General features: G+C 47.5%; 1 protein-coding gene across 16 annotated transcripts in view; it reads right to left on the reverse strand.

Annotated features, from left to right (window-relative positions):
- Nucleotides 1-9592, reverse strand: part of CALCOCO2 (calcium binding and coiled-coil domain 2) — a 34521-nt gene extending 24929 nt beyond the window's left edge. For 9 of the 16 annotated variants that reach the window (XR_008653251.2, XM_055258465.2, XM_055258460.2 and 6 more), the window contains exon 1: nt 9458-9560. The gene's annotated coding sequence lies outside the window, so the exon portion shown is untranslated. Of the gene's footprint in view, nt 1-9457 lie in introns of all 16 variants that reach the window. The other 7 variants (XM_063628793.1, XM_055258466.2, XM_063628790.1 and 4 more) reach the window with 1 other exon arrangement.
- Nucleotides 9593-23567: the final 13975 nt, after the last annotated feature.

Below are 23567 nucleotides of genomic sequence, written 5' to 3' on the forward strand. Positions count from 1 at the left end.
CAAAAAACTACAAAAATTAGCTGGGTGTGGTGGTGCTCACCTGTAGTCCCAGCTACTCGGGAGGCTGAGATGGGAGGATCGCTGGAGCCTGGGAGGTCTAGGCTGCAGCGAGCCAAGATTGTGCCACTGTACTCCAGCCTGGGCAACAGAGCAAGCCCCTGCCTCAAAACAATAACAATGACAACAACAACAACGAAATAGGAAACTAGGGTGGTGCATGCCTGTAGTCCTAGCTGTTCAGGAGGCTGAGGTGAGAGGATTGCTTGAGCCCAGGAGTTCAAGTCCAGCCTGGGCAATATAGTGAGACTGTTTCTATTAAAACAAACAAAAAAAGCCAGGTGTGGTTGCTCACACCTGTAATCCCAGCACGTTGGGAGGCCAAGGCAGGTAGATCACCTGAGGTTAGGAGTTTGAGACCAGCTTGACCAAGGCAGAGAAACCCCGTCTCTACTAAAAATACAAAATTAGCTGGGCGTGGTGGCACATGCCTGCAATCCCAGCTACTTGGGAGGCTGAGGCAGGAGAATTGCTTGAATCTGGGAGCGGAGGTTTCAGTGAGCCAAGATCGTGCCACTGCATTCCAGCCTGGGCAAGAAGAGTGAAACTCCGTCTAAAAAAAAAAAAAAAAAAAAGCAAAACAAAGAAAAAAGGCCGGGCATGGTGGCTTACGCCTGTAATCCCAACACTTTGGGAGGCTGAGGCGGGTGGATCACCTGAGGTCAGGAGTTTGAGACCAATCTGGCCAACATGGTGAAACCCTGTCTCTACTAAAAATACGAAAATTACCCGGGCATGATGGCAGGTGCCTGTAATCCCAGCTACTCGGGAGGCTGAGGCAGGAGAATCGCTTGAACCCAGGAGGCAGAGGTTGCAGTGAGACATGATCATGCCACTGCACTCCAGCCTGGGGGACAGAGCGAGACTCTGTCAAAAAAAAAAAAAAAAAAAAAAAAAGAGAGAAACCATCATTTTGGAGGCAAAAAGAGTACATAAAAGAAACAAAGTGGGCCGGGCGCGGTGGCTCACGCCTGTAATCTCAGCACTTTGGGAGGCTGAGGTGGGTGGATCCCCTGAGGTCAGGAGTTCGAGACCAATCTGTCCAACATGATGAAACCCTGTCTCTACTAAAAATATGAAAATTACTGGGGCGTGATGGCAGGCGCCTGTAATCCCAGCTACTCGGGAGGCTGAGGCAGGAGAATCACTTGAACCCAGGAGGCCGAGGTTGCAGGGAGCTAAGATCATGCCACTGCACTCAAGCCTGGGGGACAGAGCGAGACTGTCAAAAAGAAAAAAAAAAAAGAGAAACCATTTTGGAGGCAAAAAGAGTACAGAAAAGAAACAAAGTGGGCTGGGCACGGTGGCTCATGCCTGTAATCCCAGCACTTTGGGAGGCAGAGGCGGGTGGATCATGAGGTCAGGAGATCGAGACCATCCTGGCTAACACGGTGAAACCCCATCTCTATTAAAAACACAAAAAATTAGCCGGGCGTGGTGGCGGATGCCTGTAGTCCCAGCTACTCAGGAAGCTGAGGCAGGAGAATGGCAGGAACCCGGCAGGCCGAGCTTGCAGTGAGCCGAGATTGCCAGATTGCGCCACTGCACTCCAGCCTGGGCCACAGAGTGAGACTCCGTCTCAAAAAAAAAAAAAGAAACAAAGTGTTTTTAATTGTTGACACCTAATACTTCCTGCCCCTTAAACAAATTACATGCAATTTTCTAAATGACTAGCTGGTCTAACATTTGGTGAGTCCATAATTCTCAATTTAGGGTTTTACTAGGACATGAAAAAAATATTTCAGTTGTACACAGAAAATGAAGAAAGAGCTATACACATGCAAATACTATATAATAGCTTACAAATTCAGCTATTGGTATATGCTGGAAGATTGTGTAAACATACAGGCACACATGTAATTTTTTTTTTTTTTTTTTAAGACAGAGTCTCGCTCTGTCCCCCAGGATGGAGTGCAGTGGCGCGATCTCGGCTCACTGCAACCTCTGCCTCCCAGGTTCACGCCATTCTCCTGCCTCAGCCTCCCGAGTAGCTGGGACTACAGGCACCTGCCACCATGCCCGGCCAGTTTTTTGAATTTTTCGTAGACAAATTTCACCGTGTTAGACAGGATGGTCTTGATCTCCTAACCTCGTGATGCCTCCCAAAGTGCTGAGATTACAGATGTTAAGGGAGGAGACCACCCCTCATATTGTCTTATGCCCAATTTCTGTCTCCAAAGAAAAAAAAGTAAAAACTAAAAGGCAGAAATGAAATCCACAAGCAGACAGCCCAGCGCCACACCCTGGGCCTCGTAGTTAAAGATCGACTCCTGACCTAATCAGTTATGTTATCTATAGATTACAGACATTGTATAGAAAAGCACTGTGAAAATCCCTATCCTGTTTTGTTCCGATCTAATTACAGGTGCATGCAGCCCCTAGTCATGTACCGCCTGCTTGCTCAATAGATCACGACCCTCTCACACGCACCCCGTTAGAGTTGTGAGCCCTTAAAAGGGACAGGAATTGCTCACTCAGGGAACTCGGCTCTTGAGACAGGAGTCTTGCTGTCGCCCCCGGCCGAATAAAACCCTTCCTTCGTTAACTCGTGTCTGAGGAGTTTTGTCTGTGGCTCGTCCTGCTACTACGTGAGCCACCGCGCCCGGCTGGCACACATATAATTTTTAAAAATAAATAAGTACAATAACCAAAAAACAAGACCCCCCAAACAACCATAATACTTCTTCTAGCCCCATCCTATCTATTTACTGGTTTTACTTTGAAGCCTAAGCAACCAGGACTGCTCTTCCAACTCCCTAGAAGTCAGTTTTTTCATAAAGAAGGCAACAGGACTTTGGAGCACTAAACTGTCTATTCTTGAAATTGAGTTAAGGAACTAAAAAATGCATTGACTTTCTGGTTTGTGACACAGTTTAGCCACATCCTCAACCTCAAACCTCAAAAGTTTTTCTTTCCATTTTTTTTTTTTTTTTGACAGAGTTTCGCTCTGTTCCCCAGGCTGGAGTGCAGTGGCAGTATCTCAGCTCACTGCAACCTCCACCTCCGGGGTTCAAGCAATTCTCCTGCTTCAGCCTCCTGAGTAGCTGGGACTACAGGTGCACACCACCACGCCCAGCTAATTTTTTGTATTTTTAGTACAGAGAGGGTTTCACCATGTTGGCCAGGCTGGTCTTGAACTCCTGACCTCAGGTGATCCACACACCTCAGCCTCCCAAAGTGCTGGGATTACAGGTGTGAGCCACCATGCCCGGCTCAAAAGAGTTTTTCAAAGGTGGGGGAGAGTTCACATTCCAATCTAGGTCAAGAATTTTCCCTATAATAAACTGTTACCTGTGTACAATGACGGTTTCTCTTGGATGCTATGAGAGAGTGGGCAGTGAGGTTTCTCAGCTTGCAGACCCTGTATTTCCAAGTGGTCTACTGTCATATGGAGGCCAGCATATCCCTTCTGTCCTAAGCCTGGAGCACCAATTTATCTGTGCATGTAAAATTACTTAACTTGTCCTTTGCGGATCATGAAGAACACTCAGGTAAGGGTGTTCTTCTGAGTGCTGGGCGTGGTAGCTCATGCCTGTAATCCCAGCACTGGGAGGCCAAGGCAGGCAGATCACCTGAGGTCAGGAGTTCAAGACCAGGCTGGCTAACATGGTGAAACCCCATTTCTACTAAAAATACAAAAAATTAGCTAGGCGTGGTGGCATGCATCTGTAATCCCAGCTACTCGGAAGGCTGAGGCAGAATAGCTTGAACCTGGGAGGCGGAGGTTGCAGTGAGCCGAGATCGCACCATTGCACTCCAGCTTGGGCAACAAGAGCAAAACTCTATCTCAAAAAAAAAAAAAAAAAAAAAAGAGTGACTTCAGGGACTGCCCCTCATATGCTGGCCTCCATATGACGGTAGACCACTTGGAAATAAAGGGTCTGCAAGCTGAGAAACCTCCCTGCCCACTCTCCCACAGCATCCAAGAGAAACCCTCATTGTACACAGGTACCAAGTACCTTACTCCCATTTCTTTTCCTTCACAACACTATCACCATTGTATACATAACACAATGCCTAAGGTGTAGTAATCACTGATTAAGTATTTGTTGGATAAATGAACTAACAAGATATGCACATCATTCATCAAAAAGTAAAAAAGGAAGGGGATTTGTAGGTAAGGGTGACTCTGGGGCTAAGAGTGTGTATGTTTTATTTTTTTAAGCCTTCTTAATTTGTTGGTTATCCTCGGAGAAACTGCTGTTTCTCAGCTTTCTCTTTTCTAAAATAGGGTGAGGAGATGATAATCTCCAAGTGCTAAGTCACTTCTTGGTATGGCTGGTTCAGCTGGCATGGCTGGTTCAAGTGGCATGGTGCCAAAAAACCAAAAGGAACAGATTTGATTTCCTTAAGGACCCATCAAATTCACACTCCATTACCTACCTTACACACACTCAAACTCTGGCAAGCTGTTGTGAAAATGGATGCTACTCTGAAAGGCAAGACCAGCTAAGGGCATGGGGTAGCTTGGTATAGTTTCTCTTTCATTACTAGAAAAACAACCAATCCGGCCGTGCGCCATGGCTCACACCTGTAATCCCAGGACTTTGGGAGGCCGAGGTGGGTGGGTCACTTGAGGTAGGGAGTTTGAGGCCAGCCTGGCCAACATGGTGAAACCCCGTCTCTACTAAAAATACAAAAAATTAGCCGGGCGTGGTGGTGGGCGCCTGTAATCCAAGCTACTCAGGAGGCTGAGGCAAGAGAATCACTTGAACCTAGGAGGCGAAGGTTGCAGTGAGCCAAGATTACGCCACTGCACTCCAGCCTGGGCAACAAGAGCAAAAAACTCTGTCTCAAAAAAAAAGAAAAGAAAAGAAAAACAACCAATCTAAGTTAACTCATAAGCAGAACGCTTAACAAAGGACAGCACATATATAGACAACACGAAAGAGCTCATGTTCTGAGGCTTGAGTGTATAGTCAAAGGAAATTCTAGCTCTTTCCATTCACCTGAAAACCTAATAATCTGTCTGGAAAAGTGAACAGCTTTGGTTCCTTATCAAAAATGCAAAAGACCCCATGGAGTTTCCCATTTCAGAAATCTCATCACCTTCCCAGAAGGGACTCAGAGGGCATCCAATGGCACGTGGGGTATTGAGAACTCAATCATTCTTGAAATAAGGTTAAAATTCTCCTCTGCCAAGGCTGGGGAAGGGTTTGAGGAGGCAAGTAGATGAGAACAGCAGTGCCTTCTCTTCTCTCCTTTTTACCAAGCTGTGGACACAAAGGGCCATGAGTAAACTAGAACATAACCATGCCAACCCGAACTTGGTCAGTGAGGAAGTATTCCAGCTTTTCCCGGAGGGAGGGCATCTACTGAGTTTTAAGGTCAGTAATCTTTAGTCTTCCTTTCCTCCCAGTGATAAAATTCCTGGGAGAAATGGGCTCCAACAATGACTTGGGAAATTACCTTTCTGACAAAGTAGTCTAGAAATGAGTATTTGTGGACAGGGGAGGGAAGATATGTAAAGAGAATTTTTTTGGGCCGGGGGGCAGGGTCTCACTCTGTCACCCAGGCTGGAGTACAGTGGCACAGCCATGGCTCACTGCAGCCTCAACCTCCCAGGCTCCAGTGATCCTCCACCTCAACCTCCCAAGTAGCTGGAACTATAGGTATGCGCCACCATGCCCAGCTAATTTTTGTATTTTTGTAGAGATAGGGTCTCCCTATGTTGTCCAGGCTGGTCTTGAATTCCTGGACTCAAGAAATCCTCCCGCATTGGCCTCCCAAAGTGCTGTGATTACAGGTGTGAGTCACTACACCTGGCCCATGAAAATTAAAATGACTTAAGCATCAACTTCCCCTCCTTTAACTACCTTTCCCACTATAGAACCTGTCTACCATCCATTTCTAATTTGGCAGCAATTCATAGAGGTAAAGAAAAGAGAAGAAATATAAGAAGAGCAAAAGTTAAATTTAGAAGCCCAGAGAACTACTGAGTTATGGAAAATTAGTGGGACGAGCCAGGTCCCCTAGAAATTATAAAGTGGTATTCTACCTAATTCCTTATTCCAATTCTCAAATCAAAGATTGGCCACATAAGGAGTGAACAGAGAAAACAAATAGGGATTTTCAAAAACAAAACTATCAAGCATGGGTAAATAATGCACAAATTCCACAAACTGTCAGAGGCAACTTTATTTGGCCTCTGACATGGTCGTTACCTTTTTTTCAGCTCAGTTTCCAAAAGGATTAGGGCCCTCAGAGGAGCAGGCAATAATGGGGAAGTATTTTTAAATGAGTCCCCTGAACTGTCTCCTAGCTTCCAAGAAAACCTGACACATTTTCATCTAATGAGCTTTTCAAGCCTAATATACTACTCCCAGGGCTGTTCCATGAGGACATAGATCCTCTTATGTCTTCCTGAAGAAAAGGAACAGCAGCCTGTTCTACTTCTGCTCTTGCTTTTTTTTTTTTGACACAGGGTCTTGCTTTGTCATCCAGGCTGGAGTGCAATGGCATGAATGCGGCTCACTGCAGCCTTGACATCCTTGGCTCAAGCGATCCTCTCACCTCAGTTGGAGTAGCTGGGACCCTAGGCACATACCTGGCTAATTTTCGTATTTTTGTAGAGACAGGGTTTCGCCATGTTGCCCAGGCTGGTCTTGAACTCCTGGACTCAGGCGATCCATCCGCCTCAGCCTCCCAAAGTGCTGGGATTACACGCATGAGCCACCATGCCCAGCCTACTTCTGCTCTTTCTAACTGCATCTGCAAACTACACTGATAGGCTTTTAGCAGAAAATTTTTTAAATGGCCAACATGTTTACATTAGCCTTTTATACCAGTGGGCATATATTGCAAGAGAAATGAAGACTACAGATTAGTTCACAGAAGGAAATCAAATGCTTCTACAGGCAAGAAAGACATGCAAATCAATTCTTCATTTGAGAACAGTAAAACATAAAAGTCAAACTCAATTTAATTGGATTCCTTTATCTTTCTGCTTACTTTTTTTTTTTGAGACAGAGTCTCTCTCTGTTGCCCAGGCTGGAGTGCAGTGGTGCGATCTCAGCTCACCACAACCTCTGCCTCCCGGGTTCAAGTGATTCTCCTGCCTCAGCCTCTAGGGACTACACGCGCGTGCCACCATGTCCGGTTAATTTTTGTATTTTTAGTAGAGACGGAGTTTCACTATGTTGGCCAGGTTGGTCTCTAACTCCTGACCTTGTGATCCGCCCACCTCGGCCTCCCAAAGTGCTGGGATTACAGGTGTGAGCCACTGTGCCGGAACTTCTGCTTACTTTACTTTCTAAACGATTAGCAATTAGCAAAAATGGAAGAATTGATTTGCATCCCATTTCTCCCTGGCCATGGCAGAAATGCTTACACATAACCAGCCTTAAAGAATACCGGCAGTGGATACTATGAGTGTGTGTAGATGGCCCTGAAACAGGTAGCAAAAGCAAAGACACAATCACTGGTCTTCAAATTATCCAGCCATTTGCTCTAGCCCAAAATTTCCAAGTTAATTCTAGACCCTTACCTAAAATATGAAAATGTTTCAGAGTGTCTTACAAAAATTTTACACCCCAGGAGGCCTTTATTACTATTCATTAACAATTGTTTGAATTTGCTGTCCAGCCTGTTCTAAACAGGCCTCATCTCACATCCATACCACCATAGTGCCGGCACCAGTTCTAGGGGAAGATGGAAAAAATAGTTCTGGGACATCAGGTGCGGGCAACTGGAAACTCTGAAAGGCTCAAAGCTGTGTACTAATCTCCATTTTACTGAGACCATCCACTTTTCCCTTGACAGGGGTGATTCTAAAATGCCATGTCCCTGTGACATGGGCAGTGACAGTGTTTGAAGTGTGGCGGAAAGGGGACTAGGCTAACAGCCAAGGGAGCTGGGTTCCTATCTTAGTTCTGCCACTCTGAGAGTTTGGCCAAGTCACACTACTCTTTTCTGGCCTGTTTCCTCATCAGTAAAATGCATGGCTAAGGCTAGAAAATCTTCAAGGACCTTGCCTGATATAATGATGATCCTAAGTGAACGAAAAAAGAAGTGAAAGAGTTCATTTAACTCTCTTTTCATCTAAAAAAAATTAAGGATACATGACATTCTATCAATATATACTGCCAAATTAAATTTTTGTTTGTTTTTTGTTTTTTGAGACGGAGTCTCACTCTGTTGCCCAGGCTGGAGGGCAGTGGCGCCATCTCGGCGCACCGCACCCTCCGCCATCTGGGTCCAAGCGATTCTCCTGCCTCAGCCGCCCAAGTAGCTGGGATTACAGGCACCCGCCACCACGCCCCACTAATTTTTGTATTTTTAGTAAAGACAGGGTTTTGCTATGTTTGCCAAGCTGGTCTTGAACTCCTGACCTCAGGTGATCCACCCGCCTAGGCCTCCCAAAGTGCTGAGATTACAGGCGTGAGCCACCGCGCGTAGTCAGCCAAATTAAAATTTTAAAGAGCCACAGATGTACTATCTGACTCGAAAGACAATATGACCTGTTACTGCCAGGTAACTCAGGATTATTGACTACCTTTTTCAAGGCCCTTTCCATTCCACAGGTGTCATGTCTGCCAAAGGATAGAGTTTCCAGGTCCCTTGAAAATACCTGGGAAACTGAGCCATCTGGATATTCCTTAATCATGTATTCTCCACAAGCTACAAAGACCTACCACATAAAGTGCTTTACTTGCAATGGTGTTTTACTCAGCTCCAACCATGGCCACTTGTTGGCTTGCATGTGAAGCAAGAATGCAAGTGATAGAAAAGAGTTAACACGTCCAATGGGGTTGAAATAATATACGAGTGGGAACATTAGCTCCCAAACTAAGCTGGGTCAGTGGTGGAGGGGCAATGGATTAACTGTAAAGAGGCAGGTCACGACACCTTCTCTCCTCCTGCCTAGAACGTCTTCTCCGACAGCTGCAGCATGCAAAAGGCAAGGCGCTTCAGGGATCAAACCTACTCGTAAAGGGGGACACTGAGGCCCAAAGAGAAAGTAACTTGCTCAGGGTGACGCAGCAAGGCTCCACCTCCGCCTCGAAGCCAACGGCGATGACATCCAGGAGAGGGATTACGGAACCACCACAGCCTGGGCCCGCGGGAGGGGACGGGACGCCACGACCCGTGGGGCGGCAGCCGCCGCCTCAAGACCCTCGCCGCCGCCAGGGGTGTCACTTCTGCCCAAGGAGCCTCCTACCCTGCCACACAGCACTGCAGCGCTGCCCTCCGCAGGACAAAACTGCCCCGCAACCCTCCCGGGCCGCGGGAGGGGCTCCAGGGCCTTCAGAACACCACTCCCACTATCACCCCAGAGGGTGAACTGCGGTGAGAACCGAAACCTGCCACACCTCTACCCCCGTGGCCCCTTCTCAGGACTGCAAGTCTGAATGTGGGCACCCCGAGGGTCTAACTGCCCCTTTCCACTTGAGGCACTCACCAGGGACAGCAGCCAGCAGCGGCGCGACAGCAACAGGGCAGAGTGGGACGGTGGCGGGTCTAAGCACCCGAGGGAGAGCCCGTCCCGCCTGGCCCCGCCCACACGTCACAACGGTCAGCAAGCCCCGCCCCCGCGCGGCGCTTGCTGGGACTTGTAGTGCTCAGGTGACCGGGTCCCAGGAGTGGTCTTCTGCCGTTGATGGCTCTCCTAAGTCCTGAGCAGCGATCTCACCGAAAGAAACCTACTTCATCCCCTGGAAGAAGCTGTTTACTTTTCTTTTTTTTCTTTTATACCTTTATTTCTTTTTTCTTTTTCTGTCGTCCAGGCTAGAGTGCAGTGGTGCGAACACGGCTCACTGCAGCCCCGACCTCCCGGGCTCAGGTGATCCTCCCACTTCAGCCTCCTGAGTAACTGGGACAACCATGGTGCCCATACGGCGCCCGCCACCACACCAGGCTAATTTTTGTATTTTTAGTAGAGATGGGGTTTTGCCATGTTGCCTAGGCTGGTCTTGAACTCCTGGGCTCAAGAGGTCCAACTGCCTCGGCCTCCCAAAGTGTTGGGATTACAGACCTGAGTCATCGTGCCCGGGCTACACCTTTATGTCTTTCTTTCCTGAACGAGAAAGCTTTATACATTTGAAGGGCCATTAAGAGGTCATCTTCATTTTTCTCCTGGCTCCACTTAATACTACTTCACGAAGAGTCTTTATTTTTTTTGAGACAGGGTCTCACTCTGTTGCCCAGGCTGATGTGCAGCGGGGCAATCTCGGCTCAGTGCAACCTCTGCCTCCTGAGTTCAAGCTATTCTCGTGCCTCAGCCTCCCCAGTAGCTGGGGTTACAGGTGCCCGCCACCATGCCTGGCTCATTTTTTTGCATTTTTAGTAGAATCGGGGTTTCACCATGTTGGCCAGGCTGGCCTTGAACTCCGTCTCAAAAAGAAAAAAGAGAATAAACTCATGGCAGGGCACAGTAGCTCACGCCTGTAATCCAACACTTTGGGTGGCCGAGGTGGGAGATCTCTTGAGCCCAGAAGTTTCGGATCAGCCTGGACAAGATGGGGAGACCCTGTCTCTACAAAAAATAAAAAAAATTAGCCGGGCGTGGCAGTGCGCCCCTGTAGTCCCAGCTACTTAAGAGGCTGACGTGGTAGGATCACTTGAGCCTGGGAGGTGGAGGCTGCCGAAAGCCATGATCACACCACTGCACTCCAGTCTGGGAGACAGAGCGAGACCCTGTCTCAAAAAAAAAATAAATAAATAAAATAAAATAAACTCAGTAAGAAAAGAATTCTGCTAAGTCAATTTAAAGAAAATCCCCCATCCTTAATATCTAATCACCCTGGCCTGCCTTCAACAAGAGGCCTGTTAAGTTGGTTTAACAAGAATCTCATTTTAGTAATTTTCCATGCAGTGACCCCTCACTCTGCCTGTTGGCTATAAATCCCACTTGTCATTATTGTATTCAGAGTGCAGCATAATCTCCCCTTTGGTCCTGAATAAATTCTTCCTTGCCATTTTAACAATTGTCAGAATATTTTTTTCTTTAACATCCAGAAGATGTTAAATGCTGTATATGCTGTCTATGAAAGATTAAATTTGGAAGTGCCCCTTCTTCCACTGTTTAAATGTGGAAAGAAATTTTTCTTTGCCATCTGACCAGAAAATTTATGCCTCTGAAGCAGCTTTAGATTTCAGGCAGGGGAATGAGCATTCCTTTTTTTTTTTTTTCGAGACAGAGTCTTGCCCTGTCGCCTAGGCTGGAGTGCAGTGGCATGATCTGGGCTCACTGCAACCTCCACCTCCCGGGTTCAAACGATTCTCCTGCCTCAGTCTCTTGAGTAGCTGGGACTACAGGCGTCAGCCACCATGCCCGGCTAATTGTTGTATTTTTAGTAGAGACAGGGTTTCACCATATTGGCCAGGCTGGTCTCGAATTTCTGACCTTGTGATCCACCCGCCTTGGCCTCCCAAAGTGCTGGGATTATAGGCATGAGCCACCACACCCGGCGGGAATGAGCATTCCTAATCTGCTTCCTCACAAGACTGGTGGCATTCAACTGAGATGAATGGATGGTGGGAAATGATGAGTAAGCCAGGAAGTGGGTCATTCATCTAAAGTTCAAATCACCTTCTGAGTTACCAAAATAATATCTTCCATTTTAAACTCGGTCTGCAGGGACAAGTGCCCTCAGTATCCTGGATACATTTCCCTTAATTTTACTTATTAGATTTTCTAAAAGCACTGAGAATGAAAACCATCTGCACCCACACAGCTTATTGTCTCCATTAACATGATAACTATTTCAGTAAATTAAAAATGAAGGCCGGCCGGGCGTGGTGGCTCATGCCTGTAATTCCAGCACTTCGGGAGGCCGAGGCGGGCGGATCACGATGTCAGGAGTTTGAGACCAGCCTGGCCAACATGGTGAAACCCAATCTCTACTAAAAATACAAAAGTTAGCTGGGCATGGTGGCAGGCACCTATAATCCCAGCTACTCGGGAGGGTGAGGCAAGAGAATCGCTTGAACCCAGGAGGTGGAGGTTGCAGTGAACCAAGATTGCGGAGATTGCAGTGAACCGAGATTGCGCCTTTGCACTCCAGCCTGTAGTCCCATCTACTCAGGAGGATGAGGTAGGAAGATCACTTGAGCCCAGGAGTTTGAGGTTGCAGTGAGCAGTGGTTGCACCACTGCACTCGAGCCTGGGCAATAGAGCGAGACCTTGTCTCAGAAAGAAAAACATAAATAAAAATAGCCCTTCCCAAAACTAAACTTGCCTTTATAAAACTAATAAAAGGCCACAGATTTAGAATTATGAGAGAGGACTGAATTCTGCTAAAATGTTGGCATAGTTAAATTATTACCAGCTATTATTCTGGAGGTCACAAGATTTACAACTTTCCCAATTACTCTCATAAATAACATCACTATTGTAGAACCTAAGATTGGGCTCTTGATAGATCCTTTCAGACTTTGGCATTTCTGACAATCAGATGGCTCCACCAGAACCCAGGACTCTTAACTGGTCCTGTGACTCCCCATCCAGAAACAGACTTAGCACACAAGAAATATTTTCCATAACCCTGTGATTGCATCCCCAACCAATTAGCAGCATCCATTCCCTAGCCCCCTGCCGGCCAAACTATCTTTAAAAAACCCAGCCTCCAAATTTTCAGAAAGACTGATTTGAATAATAATAAAATTCCGCTCTCTCATTTAGCTGGTTCTATGGGTATTAAACTCTTTCCCTATTACAATTCCCGTCTTGATAAATTGGCTCTCTCTGAGCAGTGGACAAGAGCTCGTTGGGTGTTTATACAACCACTGGCCTCAAAATACTCTCTTTGTTGTGTCTACCAATCCTAAATGATTGTATCATGATCCTTACCCCATCCTAATCAACCCCCAACCCACATTGAAAGAGCCTACACTTAAACCAAATTTCAAAGACTCAGTATATACCACTATGTGCTCCCTACTTTGAGCCTCCACAACTCTGTCAAAGTAGTGCTCTTCTCACTGCAGTAAGGATAAACTAGACTTTGTTTTATCAACAGGTTATTTTGTTGATATTTTCAGCACCTAAATTCAATAGCACAAAATAAAACAGTTAGTCCGATTTCTCTCTCTCTCTCTCTCTCTCTCCCCACCCCCCCACTCCCCATCTGTCTTTTTCTTTCACGGAGTCTCCCTTTGCTGCCCAGGCTGGAGTGCAGTGGCATGATCTCAGCTCACTGCAACCTCTGCCTCCAGGGTTCAAGCAATTCTCCTGCCTCAGCCTCCCAAGTAGCTGGGATTACAGGTGCCCACCACCATGCCAGGCTAATTTTTGCATTTTTAGTAGAGACAGGGTTTTACCATGTTGGCCAGGCTGGTCTTGAACTCCTGACCTCAGGTGATCCACCTGCCTTGGCATCCCAAAGTGCTGGTATTACAGGTATGAGCCACTGCACCTGTTTTTTTTTGTTTTTTTTTTTTTTTAAGTAGAGATGGGGTCGTAGAGATGGGGTCTCACTGTGTTGCCCAGGCTGGTCTCGAACTCTTGGGCTCAAGTGATCCTCCTGCCTCAGTCTCCCAAAGTGCTGGGATTATAGGTATAAACCACCATGCCCAGGCTAGTCTGATTTATGTATTTATATAGTTATTTATTTATTTACTGAGATGGAGTCTTGCTCTGTCACCCAGGCTGGAGTGCTGTGGTGTGATCTCAGCTCACTGCAACCTCCACCTCCTGGGCTCAAGGGATTCTCCTGCCTCAGCCTCCCAAGTAGCTGGGATTACAGGTGCATGCCACCATGCCCAGATAATTTTTGTATTTTTAGTAGAGACGGGGTTTCACCATGTCGGCCAGGCTGGTCTCAAACTCCTGACCTTAAGTAATCTGCCCATCTCGGGCTGGGTGCGGTGGCTCACGCCTGTAATCCCAGCACTTTGGGAGGCCGAGGCGGGCGGATCACGAGGTTAGGAGATTGAGACTGTCCTGGCTAACACGGTGAAATCCTGTCTCTACTAAAAATACAAAAAATTAGCCGGGCACAGTGGTGGGCGCCTGTAGTCCCAGCTACTCAGGAGGCTGAGGCAGGAGAATGGTGTGAACCCGGGAGGTGGAGCTTGCAGTGAGCTGAGATCGTGCCACTGCACTCCAGCCTGGGTGATGGAGAGAGACTCCGTCTCAAAATTAAAAAAACAAACAAACAAAGAAAAAACAATCTGTACATCTCGGCCTCCCAAAGTGCTGGGATTACAGGCGTGAGCCACTGAGCCAGGCCTTAATCTGATTTATTTCTAATAGAAACGTCAAGGGAGGGCTGCAGCTGCAACCCTTTATAACTGGATATTGAAGGAATAGGAATTTATATTCAGACCTACAGAGAAAATCTTTCACTTCTATCTTCAACTGCTAAGTCTCAGGGCAAAAAAAAAAAAAAAAAGACTGAGGGGGTATGTGGTTACTCTGTGCATGACACAGTATATTATCTCATTTCATTCTTCTAAGGGCAGTATTTTTATTATTCGCATTTTATAGATGAGAAAAGCAAGGCTTAGAGACATAAAATTATTTTGCCACGCTCACATAGCTAATAAGTGCCATCAGAAGAATTTGAGCAAAGCATTCTGACTCCAGTACTGTACTCTTCACTTTTTTTTTTTTTTTTTTTTAAAGAGACAGTATCAGAGCTGTTTGAACCAAAGTGACTCCATCTTGAATAGGGGCTGGCTAAAATAAAGCTGGGACCTACTGGGCTGCATTTCCAGGAGGTTAGGCATTCTTAGTCACAGGATGAGACAGGAGGTTGGAACAAGATACAGGTCATAAAGACCTTGCTGATAAAACAGGTTGCAGTAAAGAATCCAGCCAAAACCCACCAAAACCAAGATGGCGATGAAAGGTCGTCCTCACTGCTCATTATACTCTAATTATAATTCATTAGCAGGCTAAAAGACACTCCTACCAGCGCTATGACAGTTTACAAATGCCATAGCAATGTCAGGATGTTTACCCTATATGGTCTATAAAGGGGAAGAACTCTCAGTTCCAGGAATTTCCCACCCCTTTCCCAGAAAACTCATGAATTATCCACCGCTTGTTTAGCATATAATCAAGAAATAACTGGCTGGCCATAGTAGCTCACGCCTGTTATCCCAGCACTTTTGGAGGCCAAGGTGGGAGGATCGCAAGGTCAGGAGATGGAGACCATCCTGGCTAACACGGTGAAACCCTGTCTCTACTAAAAATACAAAAAATTAGCTGGACGTGGTGGCACATGCCTGTAGTCCCAGTTACTCGGGAGGCTGAGGCAAGAGAATCGCTTCAACCCAGGAGGCGGAGGTTGCAGTGAGCCGAGATCACGCCACTGCACTCTAGCCTGGGCGACACAGCAAGAATCCATCTCAAAAAAAAAAAAAAAAAGGCTAGGCTCAGTGACTCACACCTGTAATCCCAGCACTTTGGGAGGCCGTGGGGGGTGGATACCTGAGGTCAGGCGTTCGAGACCAGCCTGGCCAACATGGTGAAACCCCATCTCCACTAAAAATACAAAAATTAGCCGGGCGTGGTGGCGGCGCCTGTAATCCCAGCTACTTGAGAGGCTGAGGCAGGAAAATTGCTTGAACCGGGTGGGTGGGGGGCAGTGGAGGTTGCGGTGAGCCAAGATTGTGCTACTGCACTCCAGCCTGGGCAAAAGAGTGAAACTCCATCTCAAAAATAAATAAATAAATAAATAAATAAATAACCATAAAAATATCCAACCAGCAGCCCACCAGGCTGCTCTGCCTATGGAGTAGCCATTCTTTTATTCCTTTACTTCCCTTATTTTTTTTTTTATTTTTTTTTATTTTTTTGAGATGGAGTCTCGCTCTGTCGCCCAGGCTGGAGTGCAGTGGCGCGATCTCGGCTCACTGCAAGCTCCGCCTCCCGGGTTCACGCCATTCTCCTGCCTCAGCCTCTCCGAGTAGCTGGGACTACAGGCGCCCGCCACCACGCCCGGCTAATTTTTTTGTATTTTTATTAGAGACGAGGTTTCAACAAGTCTCGATCTCCTGACCTCGTGATCCGCCCGCCTCGGCCTCCCAAAGTGCTGGGATTACAAGCGTGAGCCACCGCGCCCGGCCCCTTTTACTTCCCTTATAAACTTGCTCTCACTCTATGGATTCACCTCGAATTCTTTCTTGCTGGAGATCTAAGAACCCTCCATTGGGGTCTGGATCAGGACTCCTTTCCAGTAACAACAGGATCTCACTCTGTCACCAGGCTGGAGTTCAGTGTCATGATCACCGCTCACTGCAGCCTCAACTTCTGGGGCCCAGGCAATGCCCCTACCTCAGTCTCCTGAGTAACTGGGACTATACGCATGCACCATTGTAACAGGCTAATTTTTTTTTTTTTTTTTTTTTTGAGACAGAGTCTTATTCTGTTGCCTAGGCTGGAGTGCAATGGTGTGATCTCGGCTCCTGCAACCTCCGCCTCCCAGGTTCAAGAGATTATCCTGTCTCAGCCTCCTGAGTAGCTGGGATTACAGGTGCGCACCACCAGGCCCAGCTAATTTTTGTATTTTTAGTAGAGATGGTGTTTCACCATGTTGGTCAGGCTGGTCTCAAACTCCTGACCTTGTGATCCGCCCACCTCAGCCTCCCAAAGTGCTGGGATTACAGGCGTGAGCCACCGCACCCAGCGTAGCTGGCTAATTTTTTATTTTTTCTAGAGATGGGGTCTCACATTATGTTGGCCAGGCGGGTCTCGAACTCCTGGCCTCAGGTGATCCTTCTGCCTCGGCCTCCCAAAGTGCTAGGATACAGGTGTGACCCACCTCGCCTGGCCCCATTCTTATCCACTATCCTCATTATGTTTTTAATGAAGAATTCAGCAAGGTATAAGGGAAGACAAACACATAAATGACTATAATACCACAAGATATTGGCTTTATTTATTTATTTTTTTGAGGTGTAGTCTCACTCTGTTGCCCAGGCTGGAGTCCAGTGGTGCGATCTCAGCTCACTCACTGCAACCTCTGCCTCCCGGGTTCAAGCAATTCTCCCTGCCTCAGCCTCCTGAGTAGCTGGGATTACAGGCGCACGTCATCATGCCCAGCTAATTTTTATATTTTTTAGTAGAGACGGGGTTTCGCCATATTAGCTAGGTGGGTCTTGAACTCCTGGCCTCAGGTAGTCTGCCTGCCTCAGCCTCCCAAGATGCTGGGATTACAGGCGTGAGCCACTGCACCCGGCCAAGATATTGGCTTTAGAAAAGGAATTTTTACACAGTGCTAAGAGCGCACAGAATCAATTTTTCCTAGGGGCAAGAAGGAAGGCTTCATAGGAAAGATGTTAAAGAAAAAATCATTCTGGAGCCTGTTAAAATAGTAAGGAGGACTTCATTCAGGACTGTTGCATTAGGGACATTACAATAGGCGAAAGAGAGTGTGCTCAACTCCAAATACAATAAGGACAAATGGGATTTATAGGCAAGGAGCAGAGTGAGGAAAATCCATGGATGGAAAATTATTAAGAGGAGACATCAAGAGTGGGGGCGGGGAGCGTTTCTTGCTAAACCAACTTAACAGGATTCTTGCCAAAGGCAGGCTAGAGATTGATCACATATCAAGAGTGGGGGAGGCTGGGCGCAGTGGCTCACGCCTGTAATCCCAGCACTTTGGGAGGTGAAGGTGGGAGGATCACAAGGTCAGGAGTTTGAGACCAGCCTGGCCAAAATAGTGAAACCCTGTCTCTACTAAAAATACAAAAAATTAGCTGGGCGTGGTGGCGGGCGCCTGTAATCCCAGCTACTTGGGAGGCTGAGGCAAGAGAATCGCTTGAACCCAGGAGGTGGAGGTTGCAGTGAGCCAAGATCGCGCCACTGCACTCCAGCCCTGGCGACAGTGAGGACTCCCTCTCAAAAAAAAAAAAAAAAAAAAGAGTGGGGGGTGAGGAATTTGATCAGTTTTTGAGGGTGATCAGTTATCAAGGGTGGAGGGTTCTCTTTAAACTGCCTTAAGAATGTTGCCAAAACTGCTGGGTGCAGTGGCTCACGCCTGTAATCCCAGCTTTTAGGGAGGCAGAGGCGGGAGGATAGCTTGAGCTCAGGAATTTGAGACCTGCCTGGGCAATATAGCTAGACTCGGTTCTTCACAAAAAGGAAAAAAAAAAAAGCCAAAAAGCAAAAAAGATTCTTGCTAAAATCAGACTCAGCAAGGACAGACATGGAAGCCCAAGGTCAAAGAGGGCTCAGAGGAGGCTAACTAAAGTTTGGTCAAAGAGAATCTGTGGCTGGGCGCGGTGGCTAACTCCTGTAATCCCAGCATTTTGGGAGGCTGAGGTGGGCGGATCACCTGAGGTCGGGAGTTCAAGACCCGCCTGACCAACGTGGAGAAACCCCGTCTCTACTAAAAATTCAAAATTAGCTGGGCAAGGTGGTGCATGCCTGTAATCCCGGCTACTCCAGAGGCTGAGGCAGGAAAATGGTTTGAAGCTGGGGAGTGAAGTTTATAGTGAGCTGCACTCCAACCTGGGCGACCGAGTGAGGCTCCGTCTCAAAAAAAAAAAACCCCAAAAACAAAAAGCAAAACAAACAAAAGTAGTACTGGGAGAGCTGGGTGCTGTGGTGTGCACTTTTAATCCCAGCTACTTGGGAGGTTGAGGTGGGAGGATCACTTAAACCCACGAGTTAGAGACTACCCTGGGCATCATAGTAAGACTTCATCTCAAAAACAAAAACAAAAAACAAAAACAAAACAAACAAACAAACCAAAAAACAACCCAAAACTTCTGGTTCACCAGGTCTGCCAAAAAGAGAAAAAAGTTATCTGCAGATTTTCAACTGCATAGGGGGTTGATGTTCCTAACCCCTGCATGGTTCAAGGGTCAACTGTAAAATCCTTAACGTGTTCATTTTTATATCTATATGAGAGTCTTGGTTTTATCTTTATTAAGAAAATTCTCTTTTTTTTTCAGTTTTTTTAACATGTAAATACATGTTTGACATAGTCATAGCCTTTATATTTTTTTCACTTACTACTTTTATTAAGTAAAAAACTTCCTCGGTGCAATGAAACTTCATATATGTTAGTTGCTTTTTTGCTATAAAATAATTGATTCTACCATGATTTACTTCACCGTTTTCTAACAATTGAATATTTAAGCTGTTTATTAAAAAAAATTTTTTTTTGAGACGGAGTTTCGTTCTTGTTGCCCAGGCTGGAGTGCAGTGGCACCATCTTGGCTCACTGCAACCTCTGCCTCTTGGATTCAGGTGATTCTCTTGCCTCAGCCTCCCGAGTAGCTGGGACTACAGGTGCCCACCATCACACCCGGCTAATTTTTTATACTTAGTAGAGATGAGTTTCACCATGTTGGCCAGGCTGGTCTTGAACTCCTGACCTCAAGTGATCTGCCTGCCTTGGCTTCCCAAAGTGCTGCGCTTATAGGTGTGAGCCACCGCACCGGGCCCAATTTTATTTTTTTGATCTGTGGTCTCATTCTGTTGCCCAGGCTGGAGTGCAGTGGCATGATCTTGGCTCACTGCAGCCTCCACCTCCCAGACTCAAGCAATCCTCCTCCCTTAGCCTCCAAGTAGCTGGGGCTCCAGGTGTGCACCACCACACCCAGCTGAGTTTTGTATTTTTAGTAGAGACAGGGTTTCTCCATATTGCCCAGGCTGGTCTTGAACTCTTGGACTCAAGCAATCTGCTCTCCTTGACCTCCCAAAGTGCTGGGATTACAGGCATGAGCCACGGTGCCCAAATAATTTTCTTTTTTTGAGACAGAGTCTCGCTCTGTCATCCAGCCTGGAGTGCAGTGGCAAGATCTTGGCTCATTGCCAACCTCTGCCTCCCGGGTTCAGGTGATTCTCCTGCCTCAGCCTCCTGAGTACCTGGGATTAACAGGCGCCTGCCACCATGCCAGGCTAATTTTTGTTTTTTTTAGTGGAGACGAGGTTTCACCATGTTAGCCAAGCTGGTCTCAAACTCCTGACCTCAAGTAATCCGCCCCCCTCGGCCTCCCAAAGTGCTGGGATTACAGGCATGAGCCACTAAGCCCAGCTAATCAGGACACTTTCTATGGAACTTGTCTGAGGGCCATCTACACCAAGACAAGGATGCTTTAAAAGCAGCCACGTTGTTTCCTTACAGGGCAAAAAGAAAAAAAAAAAAAAACATCTACGAACAGAGAAGTTTGTTTTCCCAGAAGGTGGAGGAGGATGAAGAAGAAAGGCAAAATGAAAACAGAAAACTGCCTGTAATCCCAGCACTTTGGCAGGCCGAGGCGGGCAGATCACCTGAGGTCAGGAGTTCGAGACCAGCCTGGCCTACGTGGCGAAACCCCCATCTCTACTAAAAATACACAAAAATTAGCTGGATGCAGTGGCTCACGCCTATAATTCTAGCACTTTGGGAGGCTGAGGCGGGTGGATCACCTGAGGTCAAGAGTTCAAAACCAGCCTGGCCAACGTGGCAAAATCCCATCTCTACTAAAAATACAAAAATTAGCCAGGTGTGATGGTGGGTGCCTGTAGTCCCAGCTACTCAGGAGGCTGAGGAGGCTGAGGCAGGAGAATTGTTTGAACCCGGGAGGCAGAGGTTGCAGTGAGCCGAGATTGTGCCACTGCACTCCAGCCTGGGTGACAGGGCGAGACTCCATCTTGAAAAAACAAAAACAAAAACAAAAAAACCCCCCAGAAACCTGGGAGCTCCACTGCTCATGGGTGGGCAGTCCCCTGTCCAAGGGCTCTTTCAGCCCCATCAGATACAGTTACACATCAAAATGGAGAGGATTCAGAAGAGGTGCTTGGCAGCAGTTTCTATTGCTATTTCTATTTCACTAATAGCAGAGCGTGTGGAGGAAGGGGTAATGGACTCTATGACCCCACTGCAAACCTTGAGCAAAGCCATCTCACTTTCCTGGGCCTCAGTTTCCTCATCTGAAAACAGGACAAATGCCATGGAGGTCTCTAAGAACTCTTCTGATTTAAAAGAAGCCTAATTCTGTGATTATACACACTTCTACAACATTCTCTCATGCATTGCAGACTTAAAGCAAAAAAAATCTGGGGTATGCAAAATTTTACCTAAGCATCCTTGCCTCATTCCCACTCCTTACCTCATTCCTGGTACACATATCAAGACTTTATTTTGGCTGGGCACAGTGGCTCACACCTGTGATCCCAACATTTTGAGAGGCAATCAAACAAGATCCCGTCTCTACAAAATTGTTTTTTTAAAAAATTAGCCAGGCATGGTGGTAGAAGCCTGTAATCCTAGCTACTCAGGAGGATTGCTTGAGCCCAGGAGTTTGAGGCTTCAATGAGTCATGACCGTGCCACTGTACTCCAGCCTGGGCGACAGAGCAAGACTCCATCTTGAAAAAAACAAAATAAAATTATTTTGGCCGGGTGCAGTGGCTCACGCCTGTAATCCCATCACTTTGGGATGCCGAGGTGGGCGGATCACGAGGTCAGGAGTTTGAGACCAGCCTGGCCAACATGGTGAAACCCCGTCTCTACTAAAAATACAAAAATTAGCTGGGCGTGGTGGCGGGCATCTGTAATTCCAGCTACTCAGGAGGCTGAGGCGGGAGAATTGCTTGAACCCAGGAGGGAGAGGTTGCAGTGAGCCGAGATCGTGCCACTGCACTCCAGCCTGGGCAACAGAGCAAGACTCCGTCTCAAAAAAAAAAAAAAAAAATTATTTTGACTGGCACAGGAAGAAAGGGCTTCTAGGAGGGACCTTGGTTCAGGGAGCAGAAGCAGGATATCTCTTTGTTTCATTAACTACTTAAAGGAAGAACCCCAAACTGAGAAAGGGCTGTGTGTGAAGTGCAGAGCAAACAACCTTACGGGGGGTTTTACTATTTATCTATTTAGTCAGGTGGGTGCCTTAGGAACAAAACAACAGTGAAAACAACAGGGTTGGACCTGGATTTTTCCACACTGTTGCCTCTGAGAGCTCCTAGGACATGGTCCAAATTTTTTGACAATTAGGACCCTCCAGCATTCTGCTTCAGTTTTTCATGCCCAGGCCCAGTAAGTCCCTCAGTGTTTACCTTGTGGATTTGTCTGTTTAGGGTTTGCCAGGCACAAATCACTGATATTCTCTGCTTTCCTGGCTGTCACTCGGGTTGAAGCTTGCTTTGCTCTACAGTGAGGGCAGCTTCACTGTTCACCATGTTCACCCTGTGTTTGCTCCGACATCAGCCCTGAAAGGACAGCAGTGCCGGGCTCTGGCCTCTAAGCTCCCATTGCAACCTCTCATAAATAGCCAGTTGTCAGGGATTTTAATGGAAACTCTCTGAAAGCCGTAAATCTTTGCTGCTCTCTCCTGTATCCTCTCCCTCATTTCCATCACAATATCACTCCTGAGGGACCGGAGACAAAACAGGAGCTAGGCAGAGCAGATTGGTGGGACCCTGGGGAAAGAAAACAGTGGGATGGGGGAGGGGAACAGGCTGGGACAGTTGGTCTTAGGGAAGCATCTGCTGGGTGACCAGTTAATGATGGTCACTTGGCCCCTTAGGGCCTGTGGGGGAGGGGCACCACAGCACAGGGCCACCTGCGGGGGGAAATGGGAAGAGTGCTGACTGGATGGCAGAGAGGTTTCTGGAAGAGCAGCAGATGGGCCACTGGTTCCACCTTGGGCCTTCTGTTCACGCCAGGGTGACTGTAAGCACCACGTAGTAGGCTTCCAGGGTGGGCTTGAGGCTAAGCTACACCCTTGCCTCTGGTGTTCTGCCTGTGCACATCAGCAGGTGAAGGGGATCTGTGTTGGGAGGAACTTAGGTTACCAACTCAGGCCCAAATGAACACTGTTTATTTATTTATTTGAGACAGAGTTTCCCTCTGTTGTCCAGGCTGGAGTGCAGTGACGCGATCTCAGCTTAATGCAGCCTCTGCCTCCTGTGTCCAAGCGATCCTCCCGCCTCAGCCTCCCGATAGCTGGGACCACAGGCACGCGCACCGCGCTCGGTTAATTTTTGTATTTTTAGTAGAGAGGGGGTTTCGCCATGTTGTCCAGCTGGTCTTGAACTCCTGAGCTCAAGCGATCCACCCACCTAGGCCTCCCAAAGGGCTGGGATTACAGGCGTTGAGCCACTGCGCCCGGCCGTCTACAATGATTTGAATCCAGTCACTACTACAGATTCTCCACCTGAGACCAAATGGTTGCTCTGAGAATCCCAGACCCCTAACCCCTTAAGTCTCACTGACTCTTCAGTCGGTCTAGGCGGCTCTCTCTTACTGATCAGTTCACTGGAGGCCATGACCCCCCACACTCTGGAAGTGAGGTCAGGATTCAGTACGCCTGAGCGGTCATTACAGGTTTGCAACGCCTATTTTCCTGTTGAAGAAGCTAAGCCTCACAGAGGTAACGTGGCCTGCCCAAGGTGACACAAGCACTAATATGCCTGGGATGCTGATTTAAGTCTCCAACCAATGTTTTCCCACAGCGCCTCCTGCTTCAGGTTTGCCCTCTCCGGAAGGCCTAAATTCAAGATTCCCCCCTCCCTCACCGCAGCCCCGCGCAGCTGGACCTCCGGAGCCAGACGTTCCCGGCCGCGCCCGCGCACGGCGCCCGATGGCACCGGCGCGGGTGGGCTGGGGCTGCGGCTCGGATCGCTGGGCA

The sequence above is a fragment of the Symphalangus syndactylus genome, chromosome 20 (assembly GCF_028878055.3).
Source record: "Symphalangus syndactylus isolate Jambi chromosome 20, NHGRI_mSymSyn1-v2.1_pri, whole genome shotgun sequence".
NCBI lineage: Eukaryota > Metazoa > Chordata > Mammalia > Primates > Hylobatidae > Symphalangus > Symphalangus syndactylus.